The 12168-nt window shown below is 37.8% G+C and overlaps 1 long non-coding RNA gene across 1 annotated transcript; it reads left to right on the top strand.

The window, feature by feature from the left end:
* Positions 1-1289: 1289 nt before the first annotated feature.
* Positions 1290-5436, top strand: LOC140172124 (uncharacterized). The gene is made up of 3 exons (XR_011861672.1): positions 1290-1356; positions 1749-1924; positions 5195-5436. It is a non-coding gene; the product is annotated as an uncharacterized lncRNA (long non-coding RNA).
* Positions 5437-12168: the final 6732 nt, after the last annotated feature.

The following is a 12168-nucleotide window of genomic DNA, read 5'->3' as shown; positions in this document are numbered from 1 at the left end:
AAAGCCATACTGTACGATTTCCATCCAATTTCCATCCGGTGCTTTAATACCAGTCAGAGAAACCCCCGCTGCTCTGTAACCTGACAAATAACGAATTTGGCTGATTCCATTTACACATGATTTAGATGTAAGTTGGGACATAAATAGGGCATATATACAAATATACCTAATACTGAGGTTTGAAAAGGTAACTAATTTCATATTATAAGATCGTACATTATGGCTTTAATTAATTTCATACGTTAAGGCGATCAATTTAGTCTCGGTACCAGCCGGTTTGTGCTCCTCCGTGGTACCGGCTGGTACCGAGACTATGATCAATTCACCTCAAATGTCACAAGCCAATCGCATGATAAATGCACGCTCTTTAATTATTGATTATTGGTGTATTAAATTAGGTCACAATTTTAATCGACAGCAGTACTGTTTCTCACAATCAAAAATTGTACTTGACATTAGAGTTATTAGATAAGTTTAATTAATATTTGACACTATTATGTTATTGACTGAATAAACAAATGTCAAAAAGGCATAAAAGGTGTGCAATAAAATAGCGTTTATAGTCATTAAAATACATTCGAGTCTTTGTTCTAATCATTTGCTATCGTTGAATCCTCTATGTACAACTGTTTATGACTAATTAAAATAAATAATATTACACCATACATTATATTTTATCATAATCAAATTCAGACGTATTATGCTTAATGACCAAGTTCCCGAGCCAAGTTCGAACAGATATTTACTTATTTTACTTCAAAATCAAAATCTTCAGCAGTTTCTCCGATCAGCTATTATTATGTTTAAGTTATCATTGGAGAAATTGGATGTCCTTGTTTTTAATTTGGCAAAATAATTTATTATATCAATGAATTATTGATTGGTTTTGAGCGATATTGTTTATACGTTCATCATTTAACAACAGCTTTGACGCTTGAAATGAGCTAGGCGTTATTGTCACGAGAAGTGTGATAATGAGCGTTTCAACTTCTATAATATTGGCAGGAAAATCATCAATTGCATGTTTTTTGAGAGCAAAATCATCTTAAATTATCCAAAAAGTGAATTAATTTTCGGCGAACGTGTAAACAGATACCAGTCATCTTTCTCAAGTTGAGGCCTGGGCGAGAGGATACTCGCAACAAATGAATTGACATCAAACAAGAGATTCTCAACGCATCAGTTAAATTCTTGCCATGGGTCGCAAAATATTGGTTCTGAATCAAGGTCTTCTAATTTGAAACAACTTACAACTGATATGGACGATGATGTCTTTACTGCCTGTTTCAGTTTCAGTGAATTATTTCATATACGCAGCATTTCTTGTCGTATCATCTATACATTTAACTATTAGCGGTAAGTTTATCTCAATCTCAAATATTTTGATGGTCTATATTTGTTCACAGTGAAATAAGCTATGGCTAATTTGGAAATCGAGCCCACGCTTTCAAATGTAGATTGACTTGTTCGACTTATCTGCTCGTGAATATTGCACTGCGAAATTTAAACATTTCTTTTGTATACTTAGATCAGATAACTTCAAACCAAGTGATTATTTTCTTAACCACGATTATATAACGCACTGAAATCTCCTTGCTAGAAACGTTAAGTTTCTAACAAAGGGTAGAAACAAAGATATCGATAATCATGTCAGTCAAGAGCTTAGGCCGGATAATAGGAAACCACGTGACCAAAACCAAAACTCAATATTTGAAATGAGAGATTGTGTTTCTTGTTTTCTTCCTTAGGATCAATGGTACCAAACCAAACCATGGGTATTTCACTATCTAATCATTCTGGTCCGTTATATTGTTATGACTGTTTAGAGAAATTCAAGTACACCTATAATCCCGGGAATTGTATAGCAAATGTGACACATTTTTATACACCAAGGAAATGCCAGGATCAAGAGCATTATTGTAAAGTAAGTGACACTATACCGTTGTGATTAAGTGAAACTATAGATAGTAAAATAATTAAGGTACCGTTTATAAAATTTCATGTAAACAAATCCAATTGATTATTTGGTAAAATGATGTTAAACATACCTAACAATGACATTTCGTGCTACATCGTAGCACTTTCTCAAATCGACTGACCAATTCTCCCAGTCCTCCTCGTCTGCTTCCTGTCGGAGCGTGACGTTGGTGGCGCTGTTTTAGGTGGTTTTAGGAGTTGGTCATAGATGTGCGGCAGGAAGTGATTTCCTTCATCCCGGTTGAGTGTGTTGGGCCCCTTTTTCCGTATCCAAATTGTTCTTTTATGTGTCTTCTATTTCTGTTTTGCTCTCTGTCCTTTATGCTCGCGTCTTCCCAATTGATCACAATGATTATCCTCCGCTACATGGTCAGTAATAGCGGATTTGTTGACCTCACCGGTGACCGAGGCCTTCCTCTGAGCTCTGGTATAAGCCTTAGTTGAGGCTTTTTCTTTTTCGGTTTTGTGTTCTTTAAGCCGCGTACCTACTAGAACTCTAGAGGTTGATCTAAGTGGTACCCAACTCAAAGACAATTGATCTAAGTGGTACTCAACTCAAAAAATGGGTGATTAACAAGTCAAAATACAACTTGACGACCCCGCAAACCACGCTGCTAGCAAAGGGGCTGAATTTTGCAGTCGCGCCAGATAATAACAATGCAGTGCTTAATGACTATATGGTGGCCACTGAGGAAGCGTGTGTTGGCCTTGGCGCTAGCGACGCGGCCCAGTTACGCGCAGAAATTGGTAGGGGTGTTGAAATCCACTAATAAAACCAAGTCTAATCTAAGTAAAGATGAGAAAATCGCTTTAAAAGACCTTAGAAAGGAGGATACAATTCTGATCCTGCCGGCTGACAAAGGTAAATCAACAGTAGTGTTGGATAATTAGGAGGACTATGAGGAAAAAGTAAACATGTTAAATGATGACAAAACCTATGAGAAACTCAAGAGCGATCCAACCGCGCGTTACAAGAAAAAGCTTGTAAGCTTACTCACTAGGTTAAAGAAAGAAGAAAAGATCACTGTCAAAGAGTATTGGAAACTCTACCCCACTGTTGAAAACACCCTAGAATGTACTGCACGCCTAAAATACATAAAGCCGGCACCCCGTTGAGACCTATAGTGGACTACTGCGGCTCGATTATGTACGAGACATCCAAAGAGCTACCCAGAATTCTAGGTCCTTTAGTAGGCCAGTCGCAGCACCATGTCATTAACTCCAAATATCTCGCCGAGGACTTAGTTGAAATAATGATTGACGAGGGCGAGGAATTCATATCTCATGACGTAGTGTCTCTGTTCACTAACACCCCCATTAGCGAATCCCTTGAGATTATTAGGCACCGGTTAACTGAAGATGCCTCGCTGAATGAGAGAACCAAATTAACTGTAGACGACGTCATGGAGATTTTAGCTTTTGCTCTCACTACCACATACTTCTCCTTTCGCGGCCAAGTGTACCAACAAAAATTTGGTACCGCGATGGGCTCCCCGGTTAGTCCAATAGTTACTAATCTCTACATGGAGTGGCCTGAAAAAGAAGCCATTGCCACAGCCCCGGTCAACTGTCAACCTGGACTTTGGAAAAGATATGTGGACGATGTGCAAATTGTTAAGAAAGGATCAGCGGAACAGCTCACTTCACACATCAATCAGAAAACCAACAAATCGCCTTCCTTGACACCCTCATTGTCAAGAAACCCGATGGCTCCATTAAACTGTTAGTGTACCGTAAAAAGACATACACGGATCAGTACCTCCACTTTCAATCTCACCACCCACTTCAGCATAAACTCATCGTCATTCGAACCCTTATGGATCGAAAGGATAAAGTCATCACAGAGGAGGAAGACAAACGAATGGAAGAAAGCAAAATCAAGGAAGCCCTCAAACTTTGTGGGTACCCAGAATGGGCTTTCAAAGACGTGGACAAAAAGAAACCCCCCAAAAAGGAAACGTCACAGTCGGTCACTAGAGGTATGGTCGTCCTCCCCTACAAAGTGGGGCTTTCGCAGCGTGCTAGGAGGATATTTAATAAGCATGGCATTCAAACATCATTTTTAAGCCACACCAGACATTAAGAAACATTCTGGTCCACCCTAAGGACAAACGCGATTCCTTACAAACCGCCGAATGCGTTTACGAAATCCCCTGCCGCAACTGTGAAAAAACCTACATAGGTGAAACCTCTAGAGTTCTAGGTACGCGGCTTAAAGAACACAAAACCGAAGCAGAAAAGCCTCAACTAAGGCTTATACCAGAGCTCAGAGGAAGGCCTCGGTCACCGGTGAGGTCAACAAATCCGCTATTACTGACCATGTAGCGGAGGATAATCATGTGATCAATTGGGAAGACGCGAGCATAAAAGACAGAGAGCAAAACAGAAATAGAAGACACATAAAAGAAGCAATTTGGATACGGAAAAGGGGGCCCAACACACTCAACCGGGATGAAGGAAATCACTTCCTGCCGCACATCTATGACCAACTCCTAAAACCACCTAAAACAGCGCCACCAACGTCACGCTCCGACAGGAAGCAGACGAGGAGGACTGGGAGAATTGGTCAGTCGATTTGAGAAAGTGCTACGATGTAGCACGAAACGTCATTGTTAGGTATGTTTAACATCATTTTACCAAATAATCAATTGGATTTGTTTACATGAAATTTTATAAATGATATCTACTGACAATCCTGATGAACTTGTTTACGGAATTAAGGTACCGGTTATTTCACCCAGCAGCAAATAGCTACATTAGCTGCATCCTTGAGCTAATCGCCGTTTCTTTAATTCTCAACCGATTTCAACAAATAAGCTAAATGGGGTCTGAAATCAGAGCTAAAGGGTACAGGAATTGGCTTCTGTTTTTTTGGTATATTTGAATGTATGTCGGATATACAGGTTAATACAGGGGTGAGCATAACTGATACCTTAATTCTTTGCTGTCTGTAGGGTAAGATGGGGCCAGGGTAAACTTAAGGATATTATTGGATATACAACTCATATAAGAGACTAAAGATTGGGACTTATGTTTTTATAATTCAAGTATAATCCTAGGACAATATCTGGTGTTAGTTTTGGGGCGATACTCCAATTCAGTACAGAAGGGCAGGGCCAATTATGTAATGACCCAACTGTCCCACTTACCCCAACACTTTGGGGTAAGTGAGACACATTCTGGGGTAATTTTTTTTTCATCAAAATTCTCTTTTCAGGTTCAATGGACTAAAAAGAACAGGATATACAGCTTGTTTGAGCGAAATTGTATGAAGGATTGTGAACCAATCTGCAAGATTCGTGGCTACAGATTCTGGGAGGAAACGTGTACATATTGTTGCAATGCCACTGGATGTAATTACACTAGCAACGCCCGTAAAACAGTTTCGTTAGGGAAGATCTTTCAAACATGGTGTGTAATTGTTTTATTTTACGTTTATCTGATGATATTATAAGGAAGGAACATAGGCGGCGGAACCGGGGGGGCCAGGGGGGCCAATGGCCCCTCCACTTTTTTGACTGGGGGGCCTGGCCCCCCCACTTTTAACCCATAATGTGCCATGTGTAACATGTCTGAGTGAACATAAATAATCAAATCTCTATTCTATACCCTCAACATGCTTAAGAAAGTGTAAAAATGATGCACAAAATGGCTTCAATTGGACCTTCATTTTGCAAAATTTTCCAACTCCCCTGTGTTAATATACAGTGTGTAGGCTTATGGATAAAAAATCCCCTTTTCGCTTCTGCTTTGGACACCCAACACTAAAAGCAATAATTTATACAATAATAGTGAAAACTTATCCACGAATGGCTTCAATTTGGGCCTTCATTTGACCCATTTTCGGTTTTTTCAAACTAAAATTGTTCACAATGATAGTGCCAGAATAGTCCACCAAATGGCTTCAATTGGGCCTTCAATTTGCAAAAGTTTCTCACTTCTGAGGGGGGCACATCCCCCCTCAGACACCCCCCCTGCGTCGCGCAAACGCGACGGGGTGGCCGCTTCGCGGCCATTATTTTATTTTTTACATCACCCTGACTGGCCCCCCCACTTTCAAAATCGTTCCGCCGCCCCTGGGAAGGAACATCAGACATTCTTTTGTGCCATTTACCCGGACCCTTGCACCATCATTTGGGGGGGGGGCACTTTCAGCAGATACTTCGACCATTTGCAGGCCTGGCTATGTGCGCCATTATCTATACCGGTACACTGTACCTTGACTTGTACAATCGAAAATCATTAAAATCAAGTTTTGGAAGCAGGAGATAACCTGCGAGAGCGAGGTAGACTGGAAACTAAATGCACAGACATTCAGTAATTTTTAGCCTTTTTCCTAAGCATGTTAACAATTGGCTTAAGCCATCACATGATTATAAAAGCTTTACTGATTGGTGAGTAAGATCAGTACACTTGTTTACCTAGTGATAAGGCTGAACATAAACAATTATAGGAAAAATACACTGGATATTTTCAGACAGCCGATTTCCTGCCAAGCAACTGAAACTTAGTCCCCTGTTCTTGAGCATAATAAGAAACCAGTACCTCCATGCTTCATAGAATTTGATACATATCAACCCAGTAATGCTTGCTTACCTTCTCTGTCAATATTTAGAACCCTAATAGTAATAATGATAAGTTTCGCCACTTCTCTAATAGTATAGTCCATGTATGATTAAGTAGGTCCTATGATCTTATCAAGGCCTTATCTGCATGGTATATTTGAATATGACAGTGATATTTCATTAGAAAGCCTATATGTCTGGAGTTTCTTGCTGGCACATTATATAAGCTTCATTAAATACACCATCATGATCATTGTGTGTGATATCAGCCACGAATGTGTCCATCTGGACCTGTATGGACTTCTGCATACCATGAATTGAGTTCAGTAAAAGGCTATACAAAATTGTTTCCTGTAGGTGGCTTAAAAATCTAAATGCAAAATGAAGTTTTTGTTAAATTATTTTCCAGAGTCAGGATGTAGGTATCATTATACCTCAAATAACTTATTTATTGTAAAATCAGTGCAGAGTAGGTTAGATATGAAAATTGAAAGTTAGAACCATTTGCTATACACCTGTGTTATGCATACCAATACGCCTATTTCTATCAAACTTACTTCTGGTATTAAAAACGTATATGCTAATTTAAATAACAATTGGACACAGGCAAATCAGCAACTGTCAACTCCAGATTTAATGCTCCTTGCAGTTAGGCTGGGAAGGTACATTGTGCATACTAGCAGGGGTGATGCAAAATTCAGTGTTCTATTAGAAACGCAAACCTATGACGAATTCCTTTGGTTTGCGATCTAAACACCTCAAAAGAAATAAGTCCCCCTCTGAACGTGTCGTCATAACATCGTAAGGTTTCGTTTTGTACCAACAAAACTAACTTTGAAATAATTATATGACTGTTTACTAAGTGCTGTGTGAAAATGAGAGATTTCCATGACTTCAGGGCTGAATGAGCCTAAATTGAAGACAAAAAGTGCCCTTTCCAAAAGTCACAAAGTAGGCCTATGCTTGTTAACTGCAGGGCGTATTGGGACAAGGAATCGAACTGACCATCTTACAACTCACTGTGCTGAACTCTGCATCAAGGGGATTTGCATGGCTGAATGATCAAGAATCGATACACTTTACAGTAAATGTTCACTTGGTGAGGATTTTAAACTGCACTCAAACACATGGGGTTTTCCATTAGTAACAAGCCATGAATCAACTTTTGTGACAAGCATAGGCCTACTTTGTGACTTTTGAAAAGGGCAGTTTTGCCTTCAATTTAGGCTCATTCAGCTCTGAAGTCATGGAAATCTCTCATTTTCACACAGCACTTAGTAAACAGTCATATAATTATTTCAAAGTTAGTTTTGTTGGTACAAAATGAAACCTTACGATGTTATGACGACATGTTCAGAGGGGGACTTATTTCTTTTGAGGTGTTTAGTACAAAGTGAAGTAAGCTATCGATTGGTTATGAATAATTCATACTTAACACTTATTCGGCCCTTGTATTGAGGTCACCACACAGAGGTGTCATAAGATTAATGAGTCTTACCTCTTGGAAGAGAGTAAAAATGGCCCAGGAGGGTCACAGGATACCGAAAATTGGTCAACTACTATCCCATTAGGCAGCAGTGATTTGTTTTAACAGAAAGTCTACTAATTTGATATGGAAATGACTGTTTGCAATAGTAATGACGAAATAAGGGACTTGCTGTCAATAATACAAAGAAAATGCATGACAGATACATGTATAAGATTTAACAAGATATGAAATACAAGTAGTAATTGTAGTATTTTTAAATACTACAATTAGTACTTTAAAAAGTCACAAAAAACTAGGACACCTCGGCTGAGTGACCTGACCTTATCAATCTACTGACTAATCAAGACTCATTGGTCATAGCCTGGGAGCATAAATTATTCTTTTTAAAACAATGTACAAATATTGCACCCTACTATTGACATATTGCGTGACGGCCACTATGCGAGCTGCAGTGACACTGCCATTGCATATTATATCACTCATACATAAATTCTAGACAGTTCATTGGTTGATTACCGTTTATCATTTTTACCATCACCCTCTCCGTGTGATAGTCTTTATTATATCACTCATACATAAATTCTAGACAGTTCATTGGTTGATTATCATTTATCAATTTTACCATCACCCTCTCCGTGTGATAGTCTTTACCATCATAGTGCTCTGCCGTGAGTGCGCCTCGCGCCAAGCCGTCGCTGACTCTTGACTCGCCGATTTAGTTATGGGTGGACCCCAAAATGTGAAGTATATCACGGCAAAACATGTTGTTATGTTGATGAAAAAATGTATTTCCTACCTTAAATAGTATTTTAGCGATAGAATTTATGCATGAGTGATATAAAACAAATATTAACTGTCTTAAATTTGTGTAATGGTGAAATATAATCACTTTCGGTGAAAGATGTATTGTTCCATTCCACTCGCCGTTCCGGCTCGTGGAATGGAACAATCCATCTTTCACCGAGTGATTATATTTCGACCATCACACTCATAGACAGTTAATATTTGTATAATGGCAGCTATGCAAGCTACCATTACCTTGTCGTTGAGTTGCGTGTGTCGCACATTCACATGCAATGTACATTATTGCTGAATATGTTGTATGCTATTCTAGCGACACTTCTTTAGCATCATATTACTCTTCTTTATCATCCCCAATATCAGTCCTATCTGATTCCCAGCAGGTTGTTTACATTCAGGCTCCATTATGTTCAAATGAGAACCAGCCATATTCGGGTCAAGAGTCCTGGATCAATCCTTCCCCTCAGTTTCCTTGTTCCCTTCATCCTGTTACTCTTCTTTATCATCCCCAATATCAGACCCATACATATGTCAAATTTCTGATTCCCAGCAGGTTGTTTTCATTCAGGCTCCATTATGTTCAAATGAAAACCAGCCATATTCAGGTCAAGAGTCCTGGATCAATCCTTCCCCTCGTTTTCCTTGTTCCCTTCCCTAATGCCAAACCACTGACCACAAGAATCACACCACTTAATCAAATAAGTTTGGAAAAATTTAATGGTTTATTCTTACAAGTTATAATACCACATATTAGCAGTTGCAATAATAAATTATCAACCATTATCATAATGATAATTCTTATAAATCTTGTGTTTTTAATATATAATACTACAAGTTTATGATAAATGATTGCACTGGCGAATCCGTTTTTGTCTTTCCTTCATCAACCCACCTCTCCGTCTTGTAAATACTAATTGAAGACTTGTAGAAAAAGTTCTCAAGTGGCATAGCTCCCTTGAGTCAACCTGATTGAAGAATGTTTCTTTTCATGTTTCACAACTGCCAAATGTTCATGTTTTTAAACAAAAAATTCTTTCAAAAATATTTCAAATTCTCTTACAGTCATTTTAATACCGTGTTGAGGCTGTCCTAACAAAATGTAATGTTTAATTAATTAAAAATTAATTAAATTAATTAAAATGGTTAAAATGATTGAAAATGACAAGCGGCAGCTATTATAGTGAAGTACTTCTTCCACTAGTCTTCAACTACTTCCGTCTAGCCTATACAGCAACAAGATATTTTTTAATAAATCACAAGTCTGGTCAAACCAGAATGATGTCGAAGTATAACAATTGACATGCAAAGTTGTAAATCCTGAAACCAAAAACAAAATCAACTTGTTTTGTAAAAAAGTTATCTATTTCAGGTTAAAGATATTAATATTCATGAACAGAAAATACGAAAAAAAATCTACAGCTCAAAGCTATCATTATCATTAATATTATTATTGATATTATTTCTAGATAAAGAATGAGAAGTAAACTCAGTAATTATTGAACAAGAAATGTCTATTATTATATTACATATCAATCATTTACACCTGGCATTTGACTGGTTACCATGGTAACTAGTAGTAGTAAAGTCAACGTCTGTCCACAACAAATTCTAACAGAACAGTCAAGTCTTTCCACACTATCTATAGACTCACTCTCTACTAGGCAAAAGTCAAAATCACTTTTGTTACACATATATGCTAATCTTTGCATCCACATGTAACAGCAAAATTGTGTTCCAATATTTTCAGCTTTTGTGAGTGTATCTGTGAAGATCTAGCCTACATGAGAATCTTAAAAAAGTGTAATATATTTTACTTAGCAGTACACTCTTCATTCCTCCTAAGTACAGGCTCACATGTACATAATTGAGAGATGTGAAATCTCAATCACGATTTGAGGCTACACACAAAGCATTAGCTCATACCGTACGGTTAATCACAATCTTTTAATCCTCAAAGTACAAGGATGATATTGTGTTGCAATGTAGGCCTATATAACTGTTTAAGTTAACTTGCTCGCCAGCATGTTCATTAAACTAGAGAAAGGTTCAAAGATATTGAGTTCTGCCTAGTTTCAAGATTACCTATTAACATGTAAACAAAGAAGTGTGTCCAGATCACAACAATGAAAACAATTACACAAGTTGTTCCTTCAGTTAAGCTGCAGAAAAGTTACATAATACATACATAAATGGTCAAAATGACTAAAATGATCAAAAAAATCTATGGCAGTATCCTCATAATTATGTCCGTCACAGGGTTGACAATACTTGGCACATAATAACTATGAATCCATATAATACATTGCCACAAAAAAGAACCTCTTTTTATTCTATGTAGATAACATACTATACTGCACAAAGACTGCATCTATCTTGTCTGATGTGGTTTACACTGCATTGATCCAGATTTGCTTCATTCAGAATGCATAGCAATCCTGACAAGCCATCTATACTGTGTCTCACTTCAAGTCGAGAGTAACACTATTTTGGAACAGTCTTTCTGCTGATATTATCTAAAAACATCAATAATTACAATTTTGGATTTCGTAGTGGCAGATTCAAATTGTGCGCGCTAACCTAATCCAGCGGGACGTATACACACACATAGAAAGGCGATTTGTCCTTACACTGGCAACGATTCAAGTCTGCCGACACAATCTAACATGGCGTAACTCTCACTTGAGACGAGACACAGTATAGATATGCTTACTTTACCAGCGCAGAAAACATACTGGTTTTTGATTATGATCCAAACTAAGCTATAAAATTATACCCAGTCCAAAATTCCTTCATATTCCAAATTATTGTGGCATGTTGGCTATTGGAGTTGGAGTTGTTCTCTTTTCTCCAACATCGGTCATACCGTATCATTTGGTCATATCATATCATTTGGTCATATCATATCATTTGGTCAAGCTAATAAAAAACACATCAGAAAATGGTTTCAATCTATAGCACCATAAAGATAACCACAATGTCAGCCTTCTGATAATATCCTCATTATGTCTGCCATACGGCTGACATTACTTGGCATATGATAAAACTATTGATGCCTAAACAAGAACAAACTAACTGCATGTAATTCAATTCTGTGAGCAAACATATCATTCAGATCACTGCTGAGACAGCATGAAGACAATTGCCAAATCTACAATAACTTTCTTTAAAATATAAAGGAGGTTAAAACAACTCTTACTCATGCATGTTTTTTATTTCTTCATAAAATGCTATGAACATAAAGCATGAATTGAGCTACATCAGTTGAAATCCATACACCACCTACAGTCTGTCCACATAGAAGTAGAAACCAAATCTGTGACATCGGGGGTCGATGCT

This window comes from Amphiura filiformis, chromosome 15 (genome assembly GCF_039555335.1).
Source record: "Amphiura filiformis chromosome 15, Afil_fr2py, whole genome shotgun sequence".
In the NCBI taxonomy this organism is placed as follows: Eukaryota; Metazoa; Echinodermata; class Ophiuroidea; order Amphilepidida; family Amphiuridae; genus Amphiura; species Amphiura filiformis.
The sequence above is the reverse complement of the archived record's forward strand: the minus strand, read 5'-3'. Positions and strand labels throughout refer to the sequence as shown.